At 36.7% G+C, this 20,084-nt stretch overlaps 1 protein-coding gene across 1 annotated transcript in view; it reads right to left on the bottom strand.

Annotated features, from left to right (window-relative positions):
- The window catches only part of LOC106085562 (uncharacterized), a 380,981-nt gene extending 362,086 nt beyond the window's left edge, over nt 1-18,895 (bottom strand). Inside the window, exon 1 of the mRNA XM_059369101.1 lies at nt 17,629-18,895. The gene's annotated coding sequence lies outside the window, so the exon portion shown is untranslated. The remainder of the gene's footprint in view (nt 1-17,628) is intronic.
- Between the last annotated feature and the right edge of the window lie 1,189 nt (nt 18,896-20,084).

Here is a 20,084-nt window from a genome sequence, read left to right as displayed (position 1 = left end):
GCAGCCCGATTCAAGTTTAAGCTCAATGATAAGGGGCCTCCTTTTTATAGCCGAGTCCGAACGGCGTGCCGCAGTGCGACACCTCTTTGAAGAGAGAGTTTTACATGGCATAGTACCTCACAAATGTTGCCAACATTAGGTGGGGAAAACCACCACTTAAATTTTTTTCTGATGGTCTCGCCAGGATTCGAACCCTGACTTTATTAATCTTGGCTTTATTTGGTCTGTGCATTGATATTGCTTCCAAATAAATCGATTTCCTGATTTTTAGTTCTCATTTGATCGTTTGAAATACACGATATGGGAAAATAACGATGGTATCGATACTATCGATATTTATTATTAAACTATCGAAAATACCGAAAGTTGCGATTATCAATAGTTTGCCAGTTCTAATCTGGACCCTGTGCTGGTTGGATAACGGGAGGCTTAATACCTGGCACTGTATCAAATTCCTGCAAAATCGGGTAATAAATGAGGCTTTTGTGGGCTCAAGACCTTTAATCGCCACATCCGTCTATCTGGCAGCAATATCTAAATATGATCCGATCTGTACCATATTTAAGTTGTATGTCGGAAAGCTTGAGACAACTAAGAGTTTCCAATTTCACCGAAATCGGGTAATTTTATGGGCTTAATGGTATATATGGCAGCTATATCTAAATATAGTCCAATCAGAATCATATTTTGATCGATGTCGGGCGGCTTAAAACAACTTTCCATTTCAAATTTCAGCGAAATCGGGTAATAATTGGGCCTTTTATGGGCTTAAGACCCAAAATCGGCAGATCGGTCTATATGGCAGATATATGTAAATATGGCCCGATCTGAAACATATTTAAGTCGGATGTCGGTGGGGGCTTGAGACAACTAAGTTTTTCCAATTTCAGCGAAATCAGGTAATAAATGCGCCTGTTACGGGCTTAAGACCCTGAACCGGCATATCGGTCTATATGGCATATATATGTAAATAAAGTACGATATGGACTTAGTAAAACTTCCTGTTTCAAACTTCAGCGATATCGGATAAAAACTGCTGCTTTTACGGGCTTAAAAGGCTAAATCCAAATGTAGTCCGATTTGGCTCATTGAAGAATTTAACCTGATGAATATACGCCCTATCCTATGGTCGTGGCTATGAAAAAACAGCGAAAAGCACATTCTAACAAATTTTAAAAATATCCAAAATTTCAAGAACAATCTTCGAATTCCGTAAAGCTGAAAATGTGAAACAACAGAATGTCTGAATATTTAAAATAGACATCAAAAAGGTGAATTCTAAAAAAAGAATAAGGTCCAAGTAGCAGTGACCCAACTAAAGAACAACAAGGCAGCAGAAGCCGACGGGTTACCCGCTAAACTATTTAAGACCAGAGGCTACACGCTGATAAGGCGTATGCTTCAGCTCATCTGCGCAATCTGGCTAAAAGAACGCATACCCAATGATTAAAACCTCAGCATACCATGTCCCGTACGCAAGAAAGGAGACAAGACGGAATGTGCCAACTACAGAGGAATAAGTGTCTCCTCCCCATCGCATACAAGATACTCTCGAGCGTAGTGTGTGAAAGATTAAAACCTAAAGTCAATGAGATAATTGGGTCCAATCAAGGCGGCTTTAGACCTGGTAAATCCACCCTGGACCAGAAATTCACACTGCGCCAAATCCTGGAAAAGTCCTGAAAATCAACACCTACCATCTTTCTGTTGACTACAAAGCCTATTTCGATACCCCTTTACGTTCATAGGTATTTCAAGCCATGTCTGAGTTTGGTATCCCTGCAAAATTAATAAGACTCTGGAGGGTGACATTTGCTGATACGCGTTCCTCAGTTAGAATAGGAAAGAATCTCTCCGAACCATTCAATACCAAACGAGGTTTCAGACAAGGAGACAGCCTATCGTGTGCTCTTTTTAATATCCTGCTGGAGAAGATTATACGAGATGCAGAAGTGAATAGACATGGCACACTAATCACAAGAGAGCACATGCTACTCGCCTATGCCGACGGTACCGACGTCATAGGTCGGTCACCAGAAGTAGTAATTGCAGCCTTTCAAAGAATCGAAAGAGAGTCAGTGAAAATGGGTCTGATAGTAAATAGAGATAAGACAAAATGGATGGTTTCGATTCCCAAAAAGCCTTGAGCAATCGAGCAGATAGAGAAAATGGAGAAAGTTGGGAACCTCAGCTTTGAGATAGTCAGCAACTTTATCTACCTTGGCGCAGCCGTAACCGAAACGTATGACACCAGTTTTGAGATAAAGCGAAGAATAATACTGGACAAAAGATGCTACTTTGGACTAAGTAAGCAGCAAACAAGGCCATATCTCGACAGACGAAGACTACACTATACAAGACACTGATACTACCCGTTTTGTTATATGGTTCTCAAGCATGAATACATGTGAAAGCAGATGAGGCAGTACTTGGAGTATTTGAGAGAAAGATTCTTCCTAAAATATATGGACCAGTTTGCGTTAATAGAAAATATAGGCGACGATAGCATAGTTACACGTTTCGAAATACAACGGCTGCGTTGGCTAGGTCATGTTGTCAGATTGAATAAAGAAGCACCAGCAAAGAATTCTTTTGAATGCAAACACGGTGGTACACTCAAATCGGAAAGACCAAAAGCCCAATGGAAAGATCAAGTGTTGGGAGACACCTTGGAAACTTGTCAGAGATTTTAGAATGAGCGCAAAAGATCGAGGCGCTTGGAAGGTTTTTGCGTTCGGCTAGTGGACCAAATGTTCTGTCATAGCCAATTTAAAAGAAAGTAAGATGTTCTCCTATGTTGAATGGATTGCAATTAACTGGCAACATATTGGGTTGCCCAAAAAGTAATTGCGGATTTTTTCATATAGTCCGCGTTGACAAATTTTTCACAGCTTGTGACTCTGTAATTGCATTCTTTCTTCTGTCAGTTATCAGCTGTTACTTTTAGTTTGCTTTAGAAAAAAAGTGTAAAAAAAAAAGTATATTTGATTAAAGTTCATTCTAAGTTTTATTGAAAATGCATTTACTTTCTTTTAAAAAATCCGCAATTACTTTTTGGGCAACGCAATATGTTTCAGCTTTCATACAAAAAAATATGAATTTTGAAAATATCTTTAATACAAAAAAAATTTTAAAATTCTTTTATGAATTTTTTTGTTTTGGAACCACTGAGAAGTGTTTGTTATAGGCTCTAACGTAAAACCATCCGATGGATATATGAAAAGACTCTTCAAAGACTTTTGTTGCCTAAGGCCAACAATATTGTCAACATTCCTGCGTCATTAAGACAAGTAAAACTTCTAGACAAGAGGTGTTGCTCAACGTTACACCCATTGAATGGCCTTTACCAAAAATATCAAAGAATCTTTGATATGGGGGGGGGGGGGGATTTTAACCACTTCCTCAAAGGTAAGGCAAAATAGGAGTATTGATTTATTTTACTTAAATAGTAATGTTAAGTAATTTCTTTTCAATTGATTCTTTCTCTAAGTTAAGTTACCATTTAGCCATTAAATTTGAACATGACTAAGAACAAAAATCTTTCTAATTTCGTTTTGTATCAAAATTAATATAATTTAGTAGTAGTTCATATTATTTTTTGTGCTTAATCATGTTAATAATACCATTAAAACTTTACATTACATGACATATTTCACTTGTCCTCACAACATTTTTCTAATTAAATTTAATTTACTTTTCCTCCTACTGCTAGGGGCCTCCTCCTGCTCAAAAAAAAAATACAATGAAGTAAAGACACGAAATCCTCATAACTCATCCTCAAGGCGAAGAAAGAGCGTAAAAGAATACAAAAAAAAAACATCAAAATATATAAAAAAAAAACCCAGAAACACAAAAACTTGACCAGTCATTTCACATAATCATAACAATAAATTCTAATTTCATATACACTTATTTACTACTCTCTCCTGCTGGTGGTTGTTTGTATTCTACTAACGGTTCTTCTTTGCTGGCTTACTAATCACATCAGTGTCAAGGAACTTAGTCTCTATCTCTCCCTCTCTCTTTCTCTCTCACACTCTCCATTCGCCGCCTCTGTCAAAAACATCATGCAAATGATTTTTTTTTACAAAAAAAAAAAAAAAACTATGCTCATTATTCACACACACTCAGTAAGACATTGTAGGGTGTTTCATTTAATTTTTGTTAGTGGGTTTGTGTGTGTGGGGAGGTGTAGTTGGTTTCAGTTAGCTTTGCTACCTACCAACCGTAAAAAGTGTTGCATGTGTGCATGTGTTAGGGATATTTTTCATTAAAGCTAACAAAACAAACAAGGGCAACAAAAAATACAACAGCAACCGAAACAGCAGAAATTATTGTACCCATTTGCATAGACTCCTTTGGTGGCCATTGCCCTTCCTTTACAAGATACAGCTAAAGAAAAAAGTCAAGCAGACACTGCCATTAGTTAGCATGAGCATCTAAAGCTGGGGCTCCCAAAGCCAGTATAACAAAATTTTTTCCATATAAGCCTGGCAGCCATTAAATCCCTGGAAAATGTATTTCTGAACACAAAAACCGCCGCAGATCTCCCAACGAGATGGCTGAACAGTTCAAATATCACCTGTTCTGGGTGACGAGTCCAAGAGATATCCCAGGGAATGTAAAGAGGACAAGCTTGCAAGATCAGTAACTACTGTACACATTTCAGGGATACTGGAATCTGTGGATATGCCTCTAGCAACATATAAGCTAAGTTTTCAGGAACAGGCCCGAAGGACAATGAATGATAGATGGTCACCAAGATAGGGGCTGAGAGCATTCCAAAGCTATGTGGCCTAATCTAGACTGGAAGAGGTCTACCACTTTGCTGTCATAGGCTAGAACAGACGTCTCAGTCATTGTGTCCCTCATGACAGTCCCTCATGACAGACTGAAGGCGACTTTTGCAGAAGCTGTGAGAACAACGAAGAAGAAGAGACTATAAAACACCTTTTGTGTGTGTGTCCAGCACTAGCAGACAGAAGGAGTTCCTCCTTAGGTTCTCATTTCTTTGAGAATCTGTCTGATTAAGAGGATTTAAACATTCGCAAGTTATTGGGCTTTTTAAAGCGATCTGGATGGTTCAAAGGTAGGAACTAGAAGGCATCTTCCTTCTTCTGTCCTTGTGGTATCACAATTGACGAAAACGTCAAAGTGAGTCTGATGGCAGACTGCTACCTAAACTAAGCTAGCCTGGCAACATTTAACTTAAGAAGGAGTCGCTAAGCTACAAGCCGTTCTGAGACAGAGATTGGATTGCAGTTGTTAAAAATCCCATTTCTTTGAGTGTACCTTACACCCCCCTTCCAAGCTTTCTAGTTTACCAAAAACAAATTTTTCAGCGAAAAACTTTAATACACTGTAAGGGACTTAAAATGGGTGTAACGCATAGCAAAACGGTAGGTAAACAAAATAAAGCAGGCAAGCAAAAAGTTAATATTTCACATACTTGCGGCACATTAATATTTTTGGATAATTTATAAGGGTTTAAAATATTGTTTGAATGTTAGTTTTTGTAACCTCTTTCTATGTGACTACGTCATTCCCGTTTGCAATAGCTAAAAATAATTGTCGAAGAGCCCAAGAGATATATCCTATATAAATATACTAATGTGTCCGGGCGCTCCCGTAGCCGAGATGGTAGCGTGCTTAGATTACCAGTGGTTGTGGGTTCGATTTCCGCCAGAAGTCTTGGTCTGTTTGTGGCATCATAATGGAGTTTAAATTGTCTAAGTGAGTCTGTAAAGGACTGCCACTCTTAACCAATCTTGCCTAACCTAATGTGATTTAGAGATATTCGCCTGTCTATCCATCCTTCTGTTAGTCGATGGCTAATTAACTTCAAAACGGGCCATACTTGGTTTAGATGTTGTGGGCCGTAGTAAAAACCTTCGTGCGAAATCTCTGCCTAATCGGTTGACTGCAATTTTGCGCCCTCTAGAGGGCAATTCAAATGCAAATTTTGCCCATGAACATTTCACTAAGGAACAGGGGCAAACTTCTCACCTATCAATGAAGGCAGTCCGCTTCAAGTTTAAGCTCAATGACAAGGGGCTTCCTTTTTATAGCCGAGTCCAAACGGCGTGCCGCAGTGCGACACCTCTTTGGAGAGAAGTTTTATATGGCACAGTACCTCACAAATGTTGCCAACATTAGGAGGGGAAAGCCACCGCTGAAAATATTTCCTGATGATCTCGCCAGGATTCGAACCCAGGCGTTCAGCGTCATAGGCGGACATGCTAACCTCTGGGCTACGGTGGCCTCCACACATATATATGGGAGCTTTATGTATATCTGAATCGATTTATACCAGACTTCTTTAAAATTGTGGTAGTTCTTGAGGAAAGCGTTGTGCAAAATTTGGCAGGATTCGTCAATAAATGCGTTTGCTGTGGCTCTTGAGGTGTAAATCAGGCGATATACATATATGGTAGCTATGTCTAAATCTGAACTAATTTCTATGAAATTCACCAGTAATGTCGAGAGGTTACCTTTCCTGCCAAATGTCGAGAGAATCAGTTAATAAATGAGCACCTCATTGCAATTTTTCTCAAAATCGGACGAACGTATATATGGGAGCTATATCTAAATTTGAACCGATTTCGAGCAAACTTCTTAGATATTGTGGCAAGATTGGTCAACAAATGCGTTTGCAGCGGCTCCAGAAATGAAAATTGGCGATATTCATATACGGCAGGTTGTCGAGAGTTATAAGAAAATACTTTCTGCCCAATTTCGAGAGAATCGATTAACAAATGAGCATTTTATTCCAATTATTCTCAAAACCGGAAGAACATATATATGAGAGCTTTATGTAAATGTGAACCGATTTCTAGCAAACTCAATAGATAATGTGGCAGTCGTCGAAGAAAGCGTTGTACAAAATTTTGTGAATATTGGTCAAGAAATGCACTTGCAATGGCAGTAGGAGTGAAAATCGGGGGATATATAAATGAGAGATATATATCTCAATCTCAACCGATTTCTATGAAATTCACCGATTTCTAGCAAACTCAATAGATAATGTGACAGTCGTCGAAGAAAGCGTTGTACAAAATTTTGTGAATATTGGTCAAGAAATGCACTTGCAATGGCAGTAGGAGTGAAAATCGGGGGATATATAAATGAGAGATATATATCTCAATCTCAACCGATTTCTATGAAATTCACCAGTAATGTCGGGAGTGAAAAGAAAATCCCTCCTGTCAAATTTCGGGTGAATCGGATAACAAATGACCATTTTATTGCATTATTACTGAAAATCGGACGAACATATATATGGGAGCTATATCGAAATCTGAACCGATTTTTTTCAATTTCAATAGTCTTCGTCTCTAGACCAAAAAACATGCCTATACCAAATTTCAAGACGATCGTATGAAAACTGCGTCCTGTACTTTGTACACAAATTAACATGGAGAGACGGACAGACAGACGGACGGACAGTTAGACAGAGGAACAGACGGACATAGCTAAATCAAATCAGAAAGTGATTCCGAGTCGATCGGTATACTTATCAATGGGTCCATCTTTCTTCCTTCTGGGTGCTACAAACAAATTCACTAAGTTATAATACCCTGTACCACGGAAGTGGTGTAGGATATAAAAATTAATGAAATTTTCAATTAATTTTTTAATTTATCAAATTAAAAAATTTATTGAAGTTTTTTGAAATTGTCAATTAATTTCTATGATATGAGGTATACTGATGTTTTCCTTCTGGAACCAGAACTTGAGGTGCGTTATTTAAGCAAAGTCACGCCTATGAACAAAAACTTCTCCGCGGGGGATTTCCTAAAGATGTCGGGTACCAATACCCCCACCCCTACCCTATAGATTTATTGTTGTTGTCGTAGTAGTGTGCTGTACACTGAGGCGGCAGCCCTTGGCTAATGAAGAAGAACCATTGGCTTAATCGGGTACGTAGAACCGACTGCCATAGGTTTGTCGAAGTGTGTGAAGTGTGGCACATTTGGGTCTCTAAAATTTACTTCCACTTATAACGTAGGGGACAATATAGTCTTTAATTGATATTTCTTAAGCACCATATTACAGGTAATGCAACTCGCAAAAGGGGCAAACTTCTCACATAACACTGAGTGCCGTCTGATTCATATTTAATCTCGATGATAAGGGAACTCCGTTTTACAGCCTGAACAGCGTGCCGCAGAGCAACACCTCTTTGGGGAGAAGTTCTTACACGGCAAAGTTCCTCACAAATGCCAACAGCATTAGGAGGGGAAAACTCGTGAAAAATGTTTCTGATGTTATTGCCAGGATTCGAAGCCAGGCGTTCAGCGTCGTAACTGGATGGACCCCTCGGTCCCCTGGATATAGATTTTTCATAGGCAAAATTTCAATAAATATCCTGTAAAGTAAAAATTTCAAAAATTATTCTCTAAAAACAAAATTTGGATCAGGCCCGGCACGCTGTAAATTATTTTCATACCCTCCATAATAGGATAGGGGTACACTAATTTCGTCATTCCGATTGTAACACCTCGAAATATGCGTCGAAGACACGCCAACTTTCGAAAGAGTAAAGCTTGGCGCTTGAAATTTTGCACAAGTACTTCTTATTAGTGCTGGTTAGCTGGGATTCTAAATTGGCCAAATCGGTTGATGTTTTTATATAGCTGCCATATAAACCGATCTTGGGTGTCGACTTCTTCTTCTTGACTACCCGATTTGGCTGAAATTTTACACGGCGTGTTTCGTCATAACTTCCAACAACTGTGCCAAGTTTGGTTCAAATCGGTGCATAAACTGATATAGCTGCCCTATAAACCGATCTGGGGTCTTGACTTCTTGAGCCTTTAGAGGGCGCAATTTTTATCCGATTTGGCCTAAATAATGCATGAGGTGTTTTGCTATGTCTTCCAACAACTGTGCCAAGTATGGGTCATATTGGCCCTTAACCTGATATAGCTGTCCTATAAACCGATCTGGGGTCTTGATTTCTTGAGCCTTTAGAGGGCGCAATTTTTATTCGATTTGGCTGAAATCTTGCATGAGGTGTTTTGTTATGATTTCCAACAACTGTGCCAAATTAAGTTCAAATCGGTGCATAACCTGATATAGCTGTCATATAAACCGATCTGGGGTCTTGAAATCGATCTGTCCGATTTTTGTCCGATTTGGCTGAAATTTTGCATGAGGTGTTTTGTTGTGATATCCAACAACTGTGCTGAGTATGGTTCAAATCGACCGATAATCTGATATAGCTGCCATATAAACCGATCTGGGATCTTGACTTCTTGAGCCTCTATAGGGCTCAATTATTATCTAATTTGGGTGAAATTTTGTACAACGGCTTCTCCCATCACCTTCAACATATGTGTCAAATATGGTCTGAATCGGTCTATAGCCTAATACAGCTCCCCTATAAAATGCTCTCCCTATTTGACTTTTTGAGCCCCTAAAGGGCGCAATTCTTATTCGATTCGGCTTAAATTTTACACAATGACTTCTTCGATGGTCTCCAACATTCATTCCATTAAGCTCCGAATCGGATCATAACTTGATATAACTTCAATAGCATAGCAATTCTTTTCTTTTATCCTTTCCTATCCTTTGTTTGCTTAAAAAGAGGCACAGGGAAAAGAACTCGACAAATGCGATCCATGGTGGAGGGTATATAAAATTCGAACTTAGCACGCTTTTACTTCTTTCACTTTTTCCCTAAGATGAACAACCAAATCGCATATCATATATATTGGAGCCACATATTTCACTGTCACTTAAAGACCAAAAGGAGAAAAATCCTTCAAACATTTCAAAGTGTAAAATTATTGAGAAAATTTCAAAAATTCTCCATAAGCGAGTCTGTGTCCTTTATATTCTCACTTTACTAATACACCAATAACTTTTTTGTCCTTTTAGACACAAACCTTCAACAGACTTTTCCCTTTACATTTTTTATGTGACCATAATATATTTGTGGTCTATAGATTTTCCGAGCATATCCTTCTAACATTTTTTGTTTTTTTTTTTTTTTTTTTTTTTTTGCCAAAGCCTTTATAACTTCACTTCACTACTACTTTTACTCTACTTGACATTAATCTGGCCTCGTTGATTGTTAACTTTTTCAGAAATTACTTTTAGATCCTCTTGCTTTGCTTGGTTGCTTTAATAGCTGTTTGCAGTTGGTTTTTTTCCTCGTTTTTGTTGTTTTACTTTATCCACAGCTGTCTAATCTAACACCCATGGAAATCCCCATACGAAGGAGTATGTGTGCGTTTTAAATAATATAAAAACATTTATTTTATGAGTTCTCTGTGCCACTGTTGTCCCAGAGCAAACTGTCAGGACCAAGGGCCAATGCTGTTTTGCCAGCCTGACAGACAGAGACTGACAGAGAGCCAACTAAGGCTGCTAAGGCAGTTCAAAGTATTAGGTGCAGTAGTAGGAAACCAACATATTGTATAATGAATATGGGGGAATGCAGCATAATGTGGAATGCATGGATTTTATCAACAATGGGATATTCGGCCGTATTCAAAAAGCCTTCAAATAGGCCTAGTCGAGAGTTCTAATATAAAGGAAATCTATCAAATAAATCTATTTCAAATCTACATTAAGTTTTGTAAACACCGCTGAATTTTTTAACAACTAAAATCCAGCTAGAACTCAAATCCCTTCAGAACTCAAATCCTACTAGAAAAGATTTTTTAAAGTTTTTACATGACAACTTCAACTCTGGATCAATTTTTTTATATTTTTAACTCTTATTTCTAAATTAGCACAAAACTTTTCTTTTGCCACTTGTAAAATAATAAATTATAGAATTTGCCATGGAATGCCCCATATGTTCTGCTGTAGCAACACATCACACATGTAACAAAAGCTTAATCCTGTGAGATTTTCATAGAAACGTGAGCTCACATAATAGGAAAAATATCATCAAGATATATTCATCTGGCAGTATGAAGGCATGAATGCAGCTTAGAAAGAGAGACAGCGACAGAGAGGGAGAAACTATGAATGAGAGATGGAGTCATAAAGATTTTTCATCATTTTAATTTTTTTTTTTTTTAATTTTTTCAGCAGTTGAAAAAGAAATTATTTATATACATAAACATTTTCGTAGTAAATTTACTTTTTCGTTTTTTGTTCTCCTTCTTCTTCTCATACATAGGAAGAAGAAAAGATTTCTGTTTTCTTTTTGTTTGTTTTGTTGTCTTTGACAAAGTGTCAAAAAGGCATAAAAAGCTGTCAACGTTTTTGTTGAATATTGTTGATGAAAGAAAACGCTTTAACGCTACTGTTCCTACAGACTCAAACGACCTATTGAGGAAAGTCAGGGGGGGGAGGTAGTCAGTCCTCGCCCACCGTATAGAGTAACTCGTGCATAATGGAATTAAAATGGGATTTATAGTCATGTTACACAAAAAAAAACAGAAAAGGGGGGATTCATATAATTTATTTTGTATTTTGCCAAGCAATATCCTGCCAAAGGCAAGAAGAATGCAAAAGAATTAGCCAGAAGGGAAGGGAAGGGAAGGATCAGCAAGTATACTGCAGGGAAACATTATGATACATGGATAATTTAGAATTCACAGGAGAATGTACTGGGAAACTCCATACAATAGAAACGAAATTTTTGGTAGCTGAGATTCAAGCATGAGGGGTATATTGGCACATATGCTCTCACGATGCTGAGAGATTGCGTAAGTATGCTGACGTGATCATCTGAAATAGTTTTCAGCATTGGTCTTTCCCACACAGAAAAACGTTGACCGAAATTTTAAGATTTTTCCTTAATCGAAGGATGTTGGCAATGATTACGAGCCAAAGAACCAAAACTTCAAAATGAGTTAATATTCGGTTCGAATTTCGATCGCTGATTGAGCGTTACCGTGGGATGATATCCAACTTTTTTTTGGCCAAAAATGCAAGAGTTTGACTTGCATGACATGTGGTTTCAACAAGACGGTGCCACTTGCCACACAGCATGCGTAACAATGGACTTATTAAGAGGTGAGTTCGTTGAACATTTTTTATGACGTTCGGGACCGGTCAATTGGCTGCCTAGATCCTGCGATTTAACTCCTTTAGACTATTTTTTGTGGGGCTATGTTAAAGCTCATGTATTGGGTTGCCCAAAAAGTAATTGCGGATTTTTCATATAGTCGGCGTTGACAAATTTTTTCACAGCTTGTGACTCTGTAATTGCATTCTTTCTTCTGTCAGTTATCAACTGTTACTTTTAGCTTGCTGTAGAAAAAAGTGTAAAAAAAGTATATTTGATTAAAGTTCATTCTAAGTTTTACTAAAAATGCATTTACTTTCGTTTAAAAAATCCGCAATTACTTTTTGGGCAACCCAATATATATATACAGACAAGCCCGTTTCAATTGAGGCTTTAGAAGACAACATTGTAACATTTATTCGTGACATACCGGCCGAAAAGTTGGAAGGAGTACCAAAATTGGTCTAAGCGGATGGACCATTTGAAGACACAAGACACGGTCAACATTTGCATAAAATAATCTTCAAACATTAATTTGTGTGGACCTTACAATCGATTCAAATAAGGATTCTATGCATTATTCTGAATTTTGTGTATTGGCTTGCCCAAAAAGTAATTGCGCATTTTTCATATAGTCGGCGTTGACAAATTTTTTTGCAGCTTGTGACTCTGTAATTGCATTCTTTCTTCTGTTAGTCATCAACTGTTACTTTTAGCTTGCTTTAGAAAAAAAGTGTAAAAAAGTATATTTGATTAAAGTTCATTCTAAGTTTTATTAAAAATGCATTTACTTTCGTTTAAAAAATCCGCAATTACTTTTTGGGCAACCCAATATTTTGTTTTGAAAAAACTTTCCTATAGCTCTTAAAAAATCACCCTTTATCATTTATTTGAATCCAAACTAGCCATTGGCCTCAACATTGGACAACAAATTTGTTTTCTAATCTCAAATACCTTTCATTTAAACCCCTTATTGCAAAAGTCAGCAAATATGCCCGGTTTGTGGTATAGGTCCTAAAAACCCTCAATATGGAGCTCCACTCTCTTAAAGACCCAAATTGTCATGATGAGCAAATACGTCCCATTTGGGGGTTCTTATGATGTTGAGACGTGGCCTAGACAGTTGGTTCCGAATATTGATATGAGCTTACAGGTGTACTCCCAAATACTTTTCATTGCAAATTGCAAATTTTTGCCCATGAACATTCCACTAAGGAACAGGGGCAAACTTCTCACCTATCAATGAGAGCAGTGCGATTCAAGTTAAAGCTCAATGACAAGGGGCCTCCTTGTTTTACATGGCATATTACCTCACAAATGTTGCCAGCATTAGGAGTGGAAAGCCACCGCCGAAAATGTCTTTCTGATGGTCTCGTCAGGATTCGAACCCAGGCGTTGAGCGTCATAGGCGGACGTCTGATGGTCTCATCAGGATTCGAACCCAGGCGTTGAGCGTCATAGACGGACATGTTAACCCTCTCTGCGCTACGGTGGGCTCCATTTTTTCATTTGTGCCCCATATTTCCATAGTCGCCAAACATGCCCAGTTTTGGGGGGTGTTTTGGGGGGATGGAATGGCCACTCAGTGACTTGGCCCTAAAAATATATATCAGATTTATGATCTACACTAAAATACCTCTTATTTGAGCCCCATATTGCAATGGTCTGTAAATATGTCCGATTTAGGGGTGTTTTGGGGTTTGAGGTGGTTCCCCCAAACACTTTGTCCGACAATTGGATATCGTGTACACCCAGAGAAAAGTTAATACCAAACGAGCTCATTTCAATACCATACGGTATTGATTGTAAGGCAACATCGTATGGTACAAAAACAATACCGTATGGTATGGATGAAACATAAAATGATTAGTACCGTTTGGTAATAGCCTTATTACCGAACTGGTATTGGTTGTAATACCAATCTGTTGGTGGTTTTAGCATCAGACAGGCGACATTATTTTCAGTACAAAGCTCAACAACATTTCTGGAGTGATGACAGGAATATAAATGTGATGCCGTCAATTCTTAATAGCCTCCCTTGGCATTGAATTCATACTAAATGGTATCAAAAATCTTTGCCAATGACGCGAACAAAATAATACCAGGCGGTATTGGCAAAGTGCCGTAATTTTTTTTATCAGTAAAAGTTTTCTAATCTTAAATACCTGTCATTTGAGTCCCATATTATCGTGACTGGTAAATATTTTCATTTGGTAGGTTTTGGCGGTGGGGCGGGCCCCCTTAGGTACCCCATCCGAGATTTGGAAAAAAAAATTATATTTAGGTTACTATAAATTTCGCTTAAATCGCAACACCTATGTCCAAGATCCGGCTATTTTGAAAATTAGAGCAAAGGGAAGGGTCCGCCTCCTTCAAATGTTAAAAAAGTATTGGGTTGCCCAAAAAGTATTTGCAGATTTTTCATATAGTCGGCGTTGAAAAATTTTTTCACAGCTCGTGACTCTGTAATTGCATTCTTTCTTCTGTCAGTTATCAGCTGTTACTTTTAGCTTGCTTTAGAAAAAAAGTGTAAAAATAGTATATTTGATTAAAATTTCTAAATTTTATTAAAAATGCATTTACTTTCTTTTGAAAAATCCGCAATTACTTTTTGGGCAACCCAATAACTAGCTGCCGTATATGTAGATCGCCTGATTTTCACTTCTAGAGCCACTGCAAGCGCATTTATTGACCAATCTTGCCAAAATTTTGCACAACGTTTTCCTCAACGACTATCACAATATTTGAAAAATTTGCTCGAAATCGGTTCCGATTTAGATTTAACTCCCATATATTTGTTCGTCGGATTTTGGGTAATTTGCAGGTATTAAAGATTGCAACACATCGTCAACGGATCGTCATAAAATTCTAAAACGATTTAATGATGTCCGTGTGTCTGTCCGTCTGTCCGTCTGTCCGCCCATCCGTCCGTTGTAATCACTCTACAGCCTTCAAAAATTGAGATATTGAGCTGAAATATGGCACAGATACGTCTTTTTGATGCACGCTGGTTAAGTTCTCCAACGGTCTAAATCGGACCATTTTTGGATATATCTGCTTTTTAGACCGATCTGCCGATAAAGGATCTAATGACCAATAAATGCTTTATTTTTTATCCAATCTCACTAAAATTTGAAACAGCGAGTAGTTTAAGGCTTCCCGACATCTGACCCAAATATGATTCAGATCGGACTATATTTAGATATAGCTGTCATATAGACCGAACTCCCGATAAAGGAGGTCTGAAGCCCATAAAAGCCTTAATTTTTCTCCGATTTCGTTGAAATTTGAAAAATTGAGTAATTTTAGACCTTCCGATATCTGACCCAAATATGGTTCAGATAGGACTATATTTAGATATAGCTGTCATATAAACCGATCTGCCGATAAAGGGGGTCTGAAGCCTATAAAAGCTTTATTTGTTAACCGATTTCGTTGAAATTTGAAACAGTGAGTAGTTTCAGGCCTACCAACATTGGACCCAAATATATTTTTGATCGGACTATATTTAGATATAGCTGTCATATAAACCGATCTGCCGATAAAGGGTCTGAAGCCTATAAAAGCTTTATTTTTTAACCGATTTCGCTGAAATTTGAAACAGTGAGTAGTTTTAGGCCTACCAACATTGGACCCAAATATATTTTTGATCGGTCTATATTTGGATATAGCTGTCATATAGACCGATCTGCAGATAAAGGGTCTGAAGCCTATAAAAGCTTTATTTTTTAACCGATTTCGCTGAAATTTGAAACAGTGAGTAGTTTTAGGCCTACCAACATTGGACCCAAATATATTTTTGATCGGTCTATATTTGGATATAGCTGTCATATAGACCGATCTGCAGATAAAGGGTCTGAAGCCTATAAAAGCTTTATTTGTTAACCGATTTCGTTGAAATTTGAAACAGTGAGTAGTTTTAGGCCTTCCTATATAGGACCCAAATATGGTTCAGATCGGATTATATTTATATATAGCTGCCATATAGACCGATCTGCCGATAAGGGGTCTGAAGCCTATAAAAGCTTTATTTGTTAACCGATTTCGTTGAAATTTGAAACAGTGAGTAGTTTCAGGCCTACCAACATTGGATCCAAATATATTTTTGATCGGTCTACATTTGGATATAGCTGCTATATAGACCGATCTGCCGATAAAGGGTCTCAAGCCTATAAAAGCTTTATTTTTTAACCGATTTCGCTGAAATTTGAAACAGTGAGTAGTTTTAGGCCTACCAACATTGGACCCAAATATATTTTTGATCGGTCTATATTTGAATATAGCTGCCATATACACCGATCTGCCGCTCAAGGATCTCAAGCCCATAAAAGCTTTATTTATTACCAGATTTCGTTGAAATTTGAACCAGTGAGCTGTTTTGTGCCTCCCAATATCCAAACTTAATATGGTTCAGATCGGTTTATATTTGGATATATCTACCAAAAAGACCAATATTTTGTTTCACAAAATTGAACAGCGACTTATTTTTATTAGACCAACTAATGTCCGTGCCGATTTTGGGTGCATAAGTTATTCAATTTTCACCGGATTTAGCCGAGGTTGTGGGTATCCAAAGTTCGGCCCGGCTGCACTTAATGCCAGTTTATTTGTTTTTTTTTTTAATGATTTCAATTTTATTTTTTGCAAATTTGCCCATGAACCTTTTATTAAGAACCAGTGAGAACATATCTCCCATTGAAGGTTATGCTTAAGGTTTAAAGGTTCTTCTTTTTGTTGCCGAGCCCGAAAGGCGTGCCACAGAGCGACACCACTTAGTAGAAAAACTTTAAACGGCAGAATGCTTCACAAAAGTCGCCAGCATTGGTGGGGTGGGTAGCCACTGCTGAACATTTTTTTTCGGATTTTATTGCCAAATTTGAACCCAGATGTTGAGCGTCATAGGCGGACACCGGCTAGCATCGGTGTCTCCAATTCGATATTTTTGCAGAAGTATTTGACAAAAGTATTGGGAATTACTTGTTTGAGTGTCGTGTTTCAAAAATAGCCACAAACATTTTTGGCGGCGCTCAATGACCGTTCCAAGATCTTTGTTGTCCCTGTAATCCTTATCTAATCTGTGGTACCTTTCCACAATATTCCACATATTCCACAATATTCGACTTCATGGCGCTTAGTAGATTCTTTGAGAACCCATTTATGGAGTACCAGTGGGCTACTTCCAAATTTTGGGCACCAAATTTCATTCATATTTAAATTGAATTTGTTAAAGAAATTTAAAATTTCTATAAATTTTTCCCCTTCAGAGCTTTAGATCACGACCTGCCCTAAGATTTAGTCAACCTCATTTTTAGGCTATCCTTCACGATACTACAACACTTTAAATTCAAGAATTTAACAACATTCCTTTGCATGCCACAAAAACCCTTTTGCCACTTCTCTAGTAAAAAAAACCAATTTAATGTCCTTCCCCAACTTTAAATTCGAAATAATTAATGACTATGCTAGAATTTAGTTAATGTCTCTTTTGTAAATCTCCTCTCCTTGGCCCCATGGAGATATGATACCCACACACACACACACACACGCACAAAATCCCACAAAATCCACACAACAACAAAATCCCACAATGACAAGTTAATTTTTCCTTTAGCAAAAAATAAGGGGGTTTAAAATTTAATTAAAATTGTTGAAATTACTTTATGTTATCCAGTTAATTGGCAAATAATCCTTGTGTAATCCTTTTATGTGGTTTTATGTGTTTCGTTGGTTATTTTTTTTTTTTTTCGTTTCAACGTTTCGTTTTGCAGCAGTAGGGATGCAATGGTTGGCAGCTTTTCTATTCTTCTTCTAGCTATGGTTTCTTGTTTGTATTTGCTGTTTTATTTTGGTATGCTTCGCCAGGATTTTCTTTAGCGCTGTTTGATAGACAATAAAGTTATGATGATGATAATGAGTATGATGGTCCTGCAGAGGAAGAGGATGGTGGTGGTGTTTGAGCTATCACTGTTGTATTATAGTTAAATTTCAAATATTGTTGCTGCTGCTCCTACTGTTGCTAAATTTTGATATTTGTTTTCTAATTTTAATCCATCTTGTGTTGCTTGCTTTGTGGTACTCTGCTTTTGTTTTATTTTCCAACAACAACAACAACCACAACACTTCACATAAACTTTTTTCTTTCGCCGTTTTAATCCTTTGAAAATAGATGCCAATACACTGGCGTTTACACACACGAACCAGCACACAGACACACGAACACACACTCGCTACTGCGACACACTCACTTAAAATCCGAAGCTTACAAGAATAGCGGACCGACCCCAACGAAACAAGCACGAAGTGGCCACCACATTCATATACGCTCTCAACAAGCCAACTAAAAACCAAACACTCAAAGAGTTAAAGGCTCACGAGACTCGCACCAAATTCGATTATTAAAGAGCGTTAAATGACGAATTCGTTGAACACTTTTCATAGGCACATTATTTTGTGGGAAATCATGGAAAAGGCAATATTTCGCATTTCCTTGCACCTTGCCATTGGCAATAATTTCTTTTAAATTTATTTTTAGCAAACAATGGAACACTGGAATTCTAGGCCATTACATCGCGTCGTGAATACTAAAATTCAAATATTTTCCTTTGCAACATTTTTCGTTTGGATTTAGCACCGAAAAAAATTCCTTAGGTAAGGTCGTTTACCGTTTTCACCGTTATATTCCGATTGTTAACGAGGCATCGCTGTTTCTTACTTCCTTTTTCTTTTTGCACAACACCGACAATTTTCCAATTTTGTTTTCCTTGCTTTCTTGGGGTTTTTTGTTTTGTGGTTCACTTTTCGTTGGTTTTTTGTTTTGGGGGTTTCTTATTTTTTTTCACCAGAAATTTTTCGTAAAATGTTTTGGTATGCGTTTTTTTTCCAGAGGTTACGCTCTATCGTTTCGCTTACGTCGTACCAAATCGTTTGAATATCCCGGCAGTACTGAATTCTCACTGCCTACGAAATTTATGAATTGCGTGCATTTCTTTAGCACTACACACGACAGCTAGCTAACATACGCACGCACACACACGCTCTTATGGCAACACTCTCACTGATTGCTCTCTGAAAATGAAGAATGTGGAAGAAATCGAAACAGAGAGGTTAATTTGAAAAAAAAAACTTATAAGGCCTTTTCCAGGAGGCCCAAATAGAGACAGAGGTAATATTAATGAATTAATAGAAAAAAAACTATTAAACGATTTTTTTTTAATTTAAAACAAAACATTTAAGGCTTTGATTTAGTATTTGATATAATTTTTTTTATTTTCCCTTTGCTTAACAAGGTTTTTTTTCTTAACCTTCGTTTACAGCCCTGTTTCTGTGTTGAGAGCCCAACTCCATTATGCATCCAATATGAGTGCAACACATGTTTAGTACTAACCAAACTCCCTCACCTTGTTGCTCTCTTTCTCTCACAATGTGTTGGTTTGTTTTGGTGCTCTCATATGTTAATGTGGATTTTATGTTTTAACATGGTACTGGCCACATTAAGCTATTGTGGAACTAGTTTACCTTATAATGTTGCTAACAGAGACTGACAATAAGAAGAGGGATCATTACAACAGAACATATAAACAAAATTTAAAATTTACATACAATGTAAATATAAAATAAAATGGAATGAAATGCAATGAAACAAAATGAAATCGAATGGAATGAAATAAAAAATAATAAAATAAAAAAAAAACATAATAAAAAAAATATAATAAAATAAAATAAAATTAAATTAAATTAAATTAAATTAAATTTAATTAAATTAAATTAAGTAAAATAAAATAAAATAAAATAAAATAAAATAAAATGAAATAAAATAAAATAAAATAAAATAAAATAAAATAAAATAAAATAAAATAAAATAAAATAAAATAAAATAAAACAAAATAAAATAAAATAAAAAAATAAAATAAAATAAAATGAAATCAAATGAAATCAAATGAAATGAAATGAAATTAAATGAAATGAAATAAAATAAAATAAAATAAAATAAAATAAAAGAAACCAAAATAAAATAAATAAAATAAAATAAAATAAAATAAAATAAAATAAAATAAAATAAAATGAAATAAAATAAAATAAAATAAAATAAAATAAAATAAAATAAAATAAAATA

Source organism: Stomoxys calcitrans, chromosome 5 (assembly GCF_963082655.1).
Source record: "Stomoxys calcitrans chromosome 5, idStoCalc2.1, whole genome shotgun sequence".
Taxonomy (NCBI): domain Eukaryota; kingdom Metazoa; phylum Arthropoda; class Insecta; order Diptera; family Muscidae; genus Stomoxys; species Stomoxys calcitrans.
This window is presented reverse-complemented; position numbering and strand designations above follow the sequence as displayed.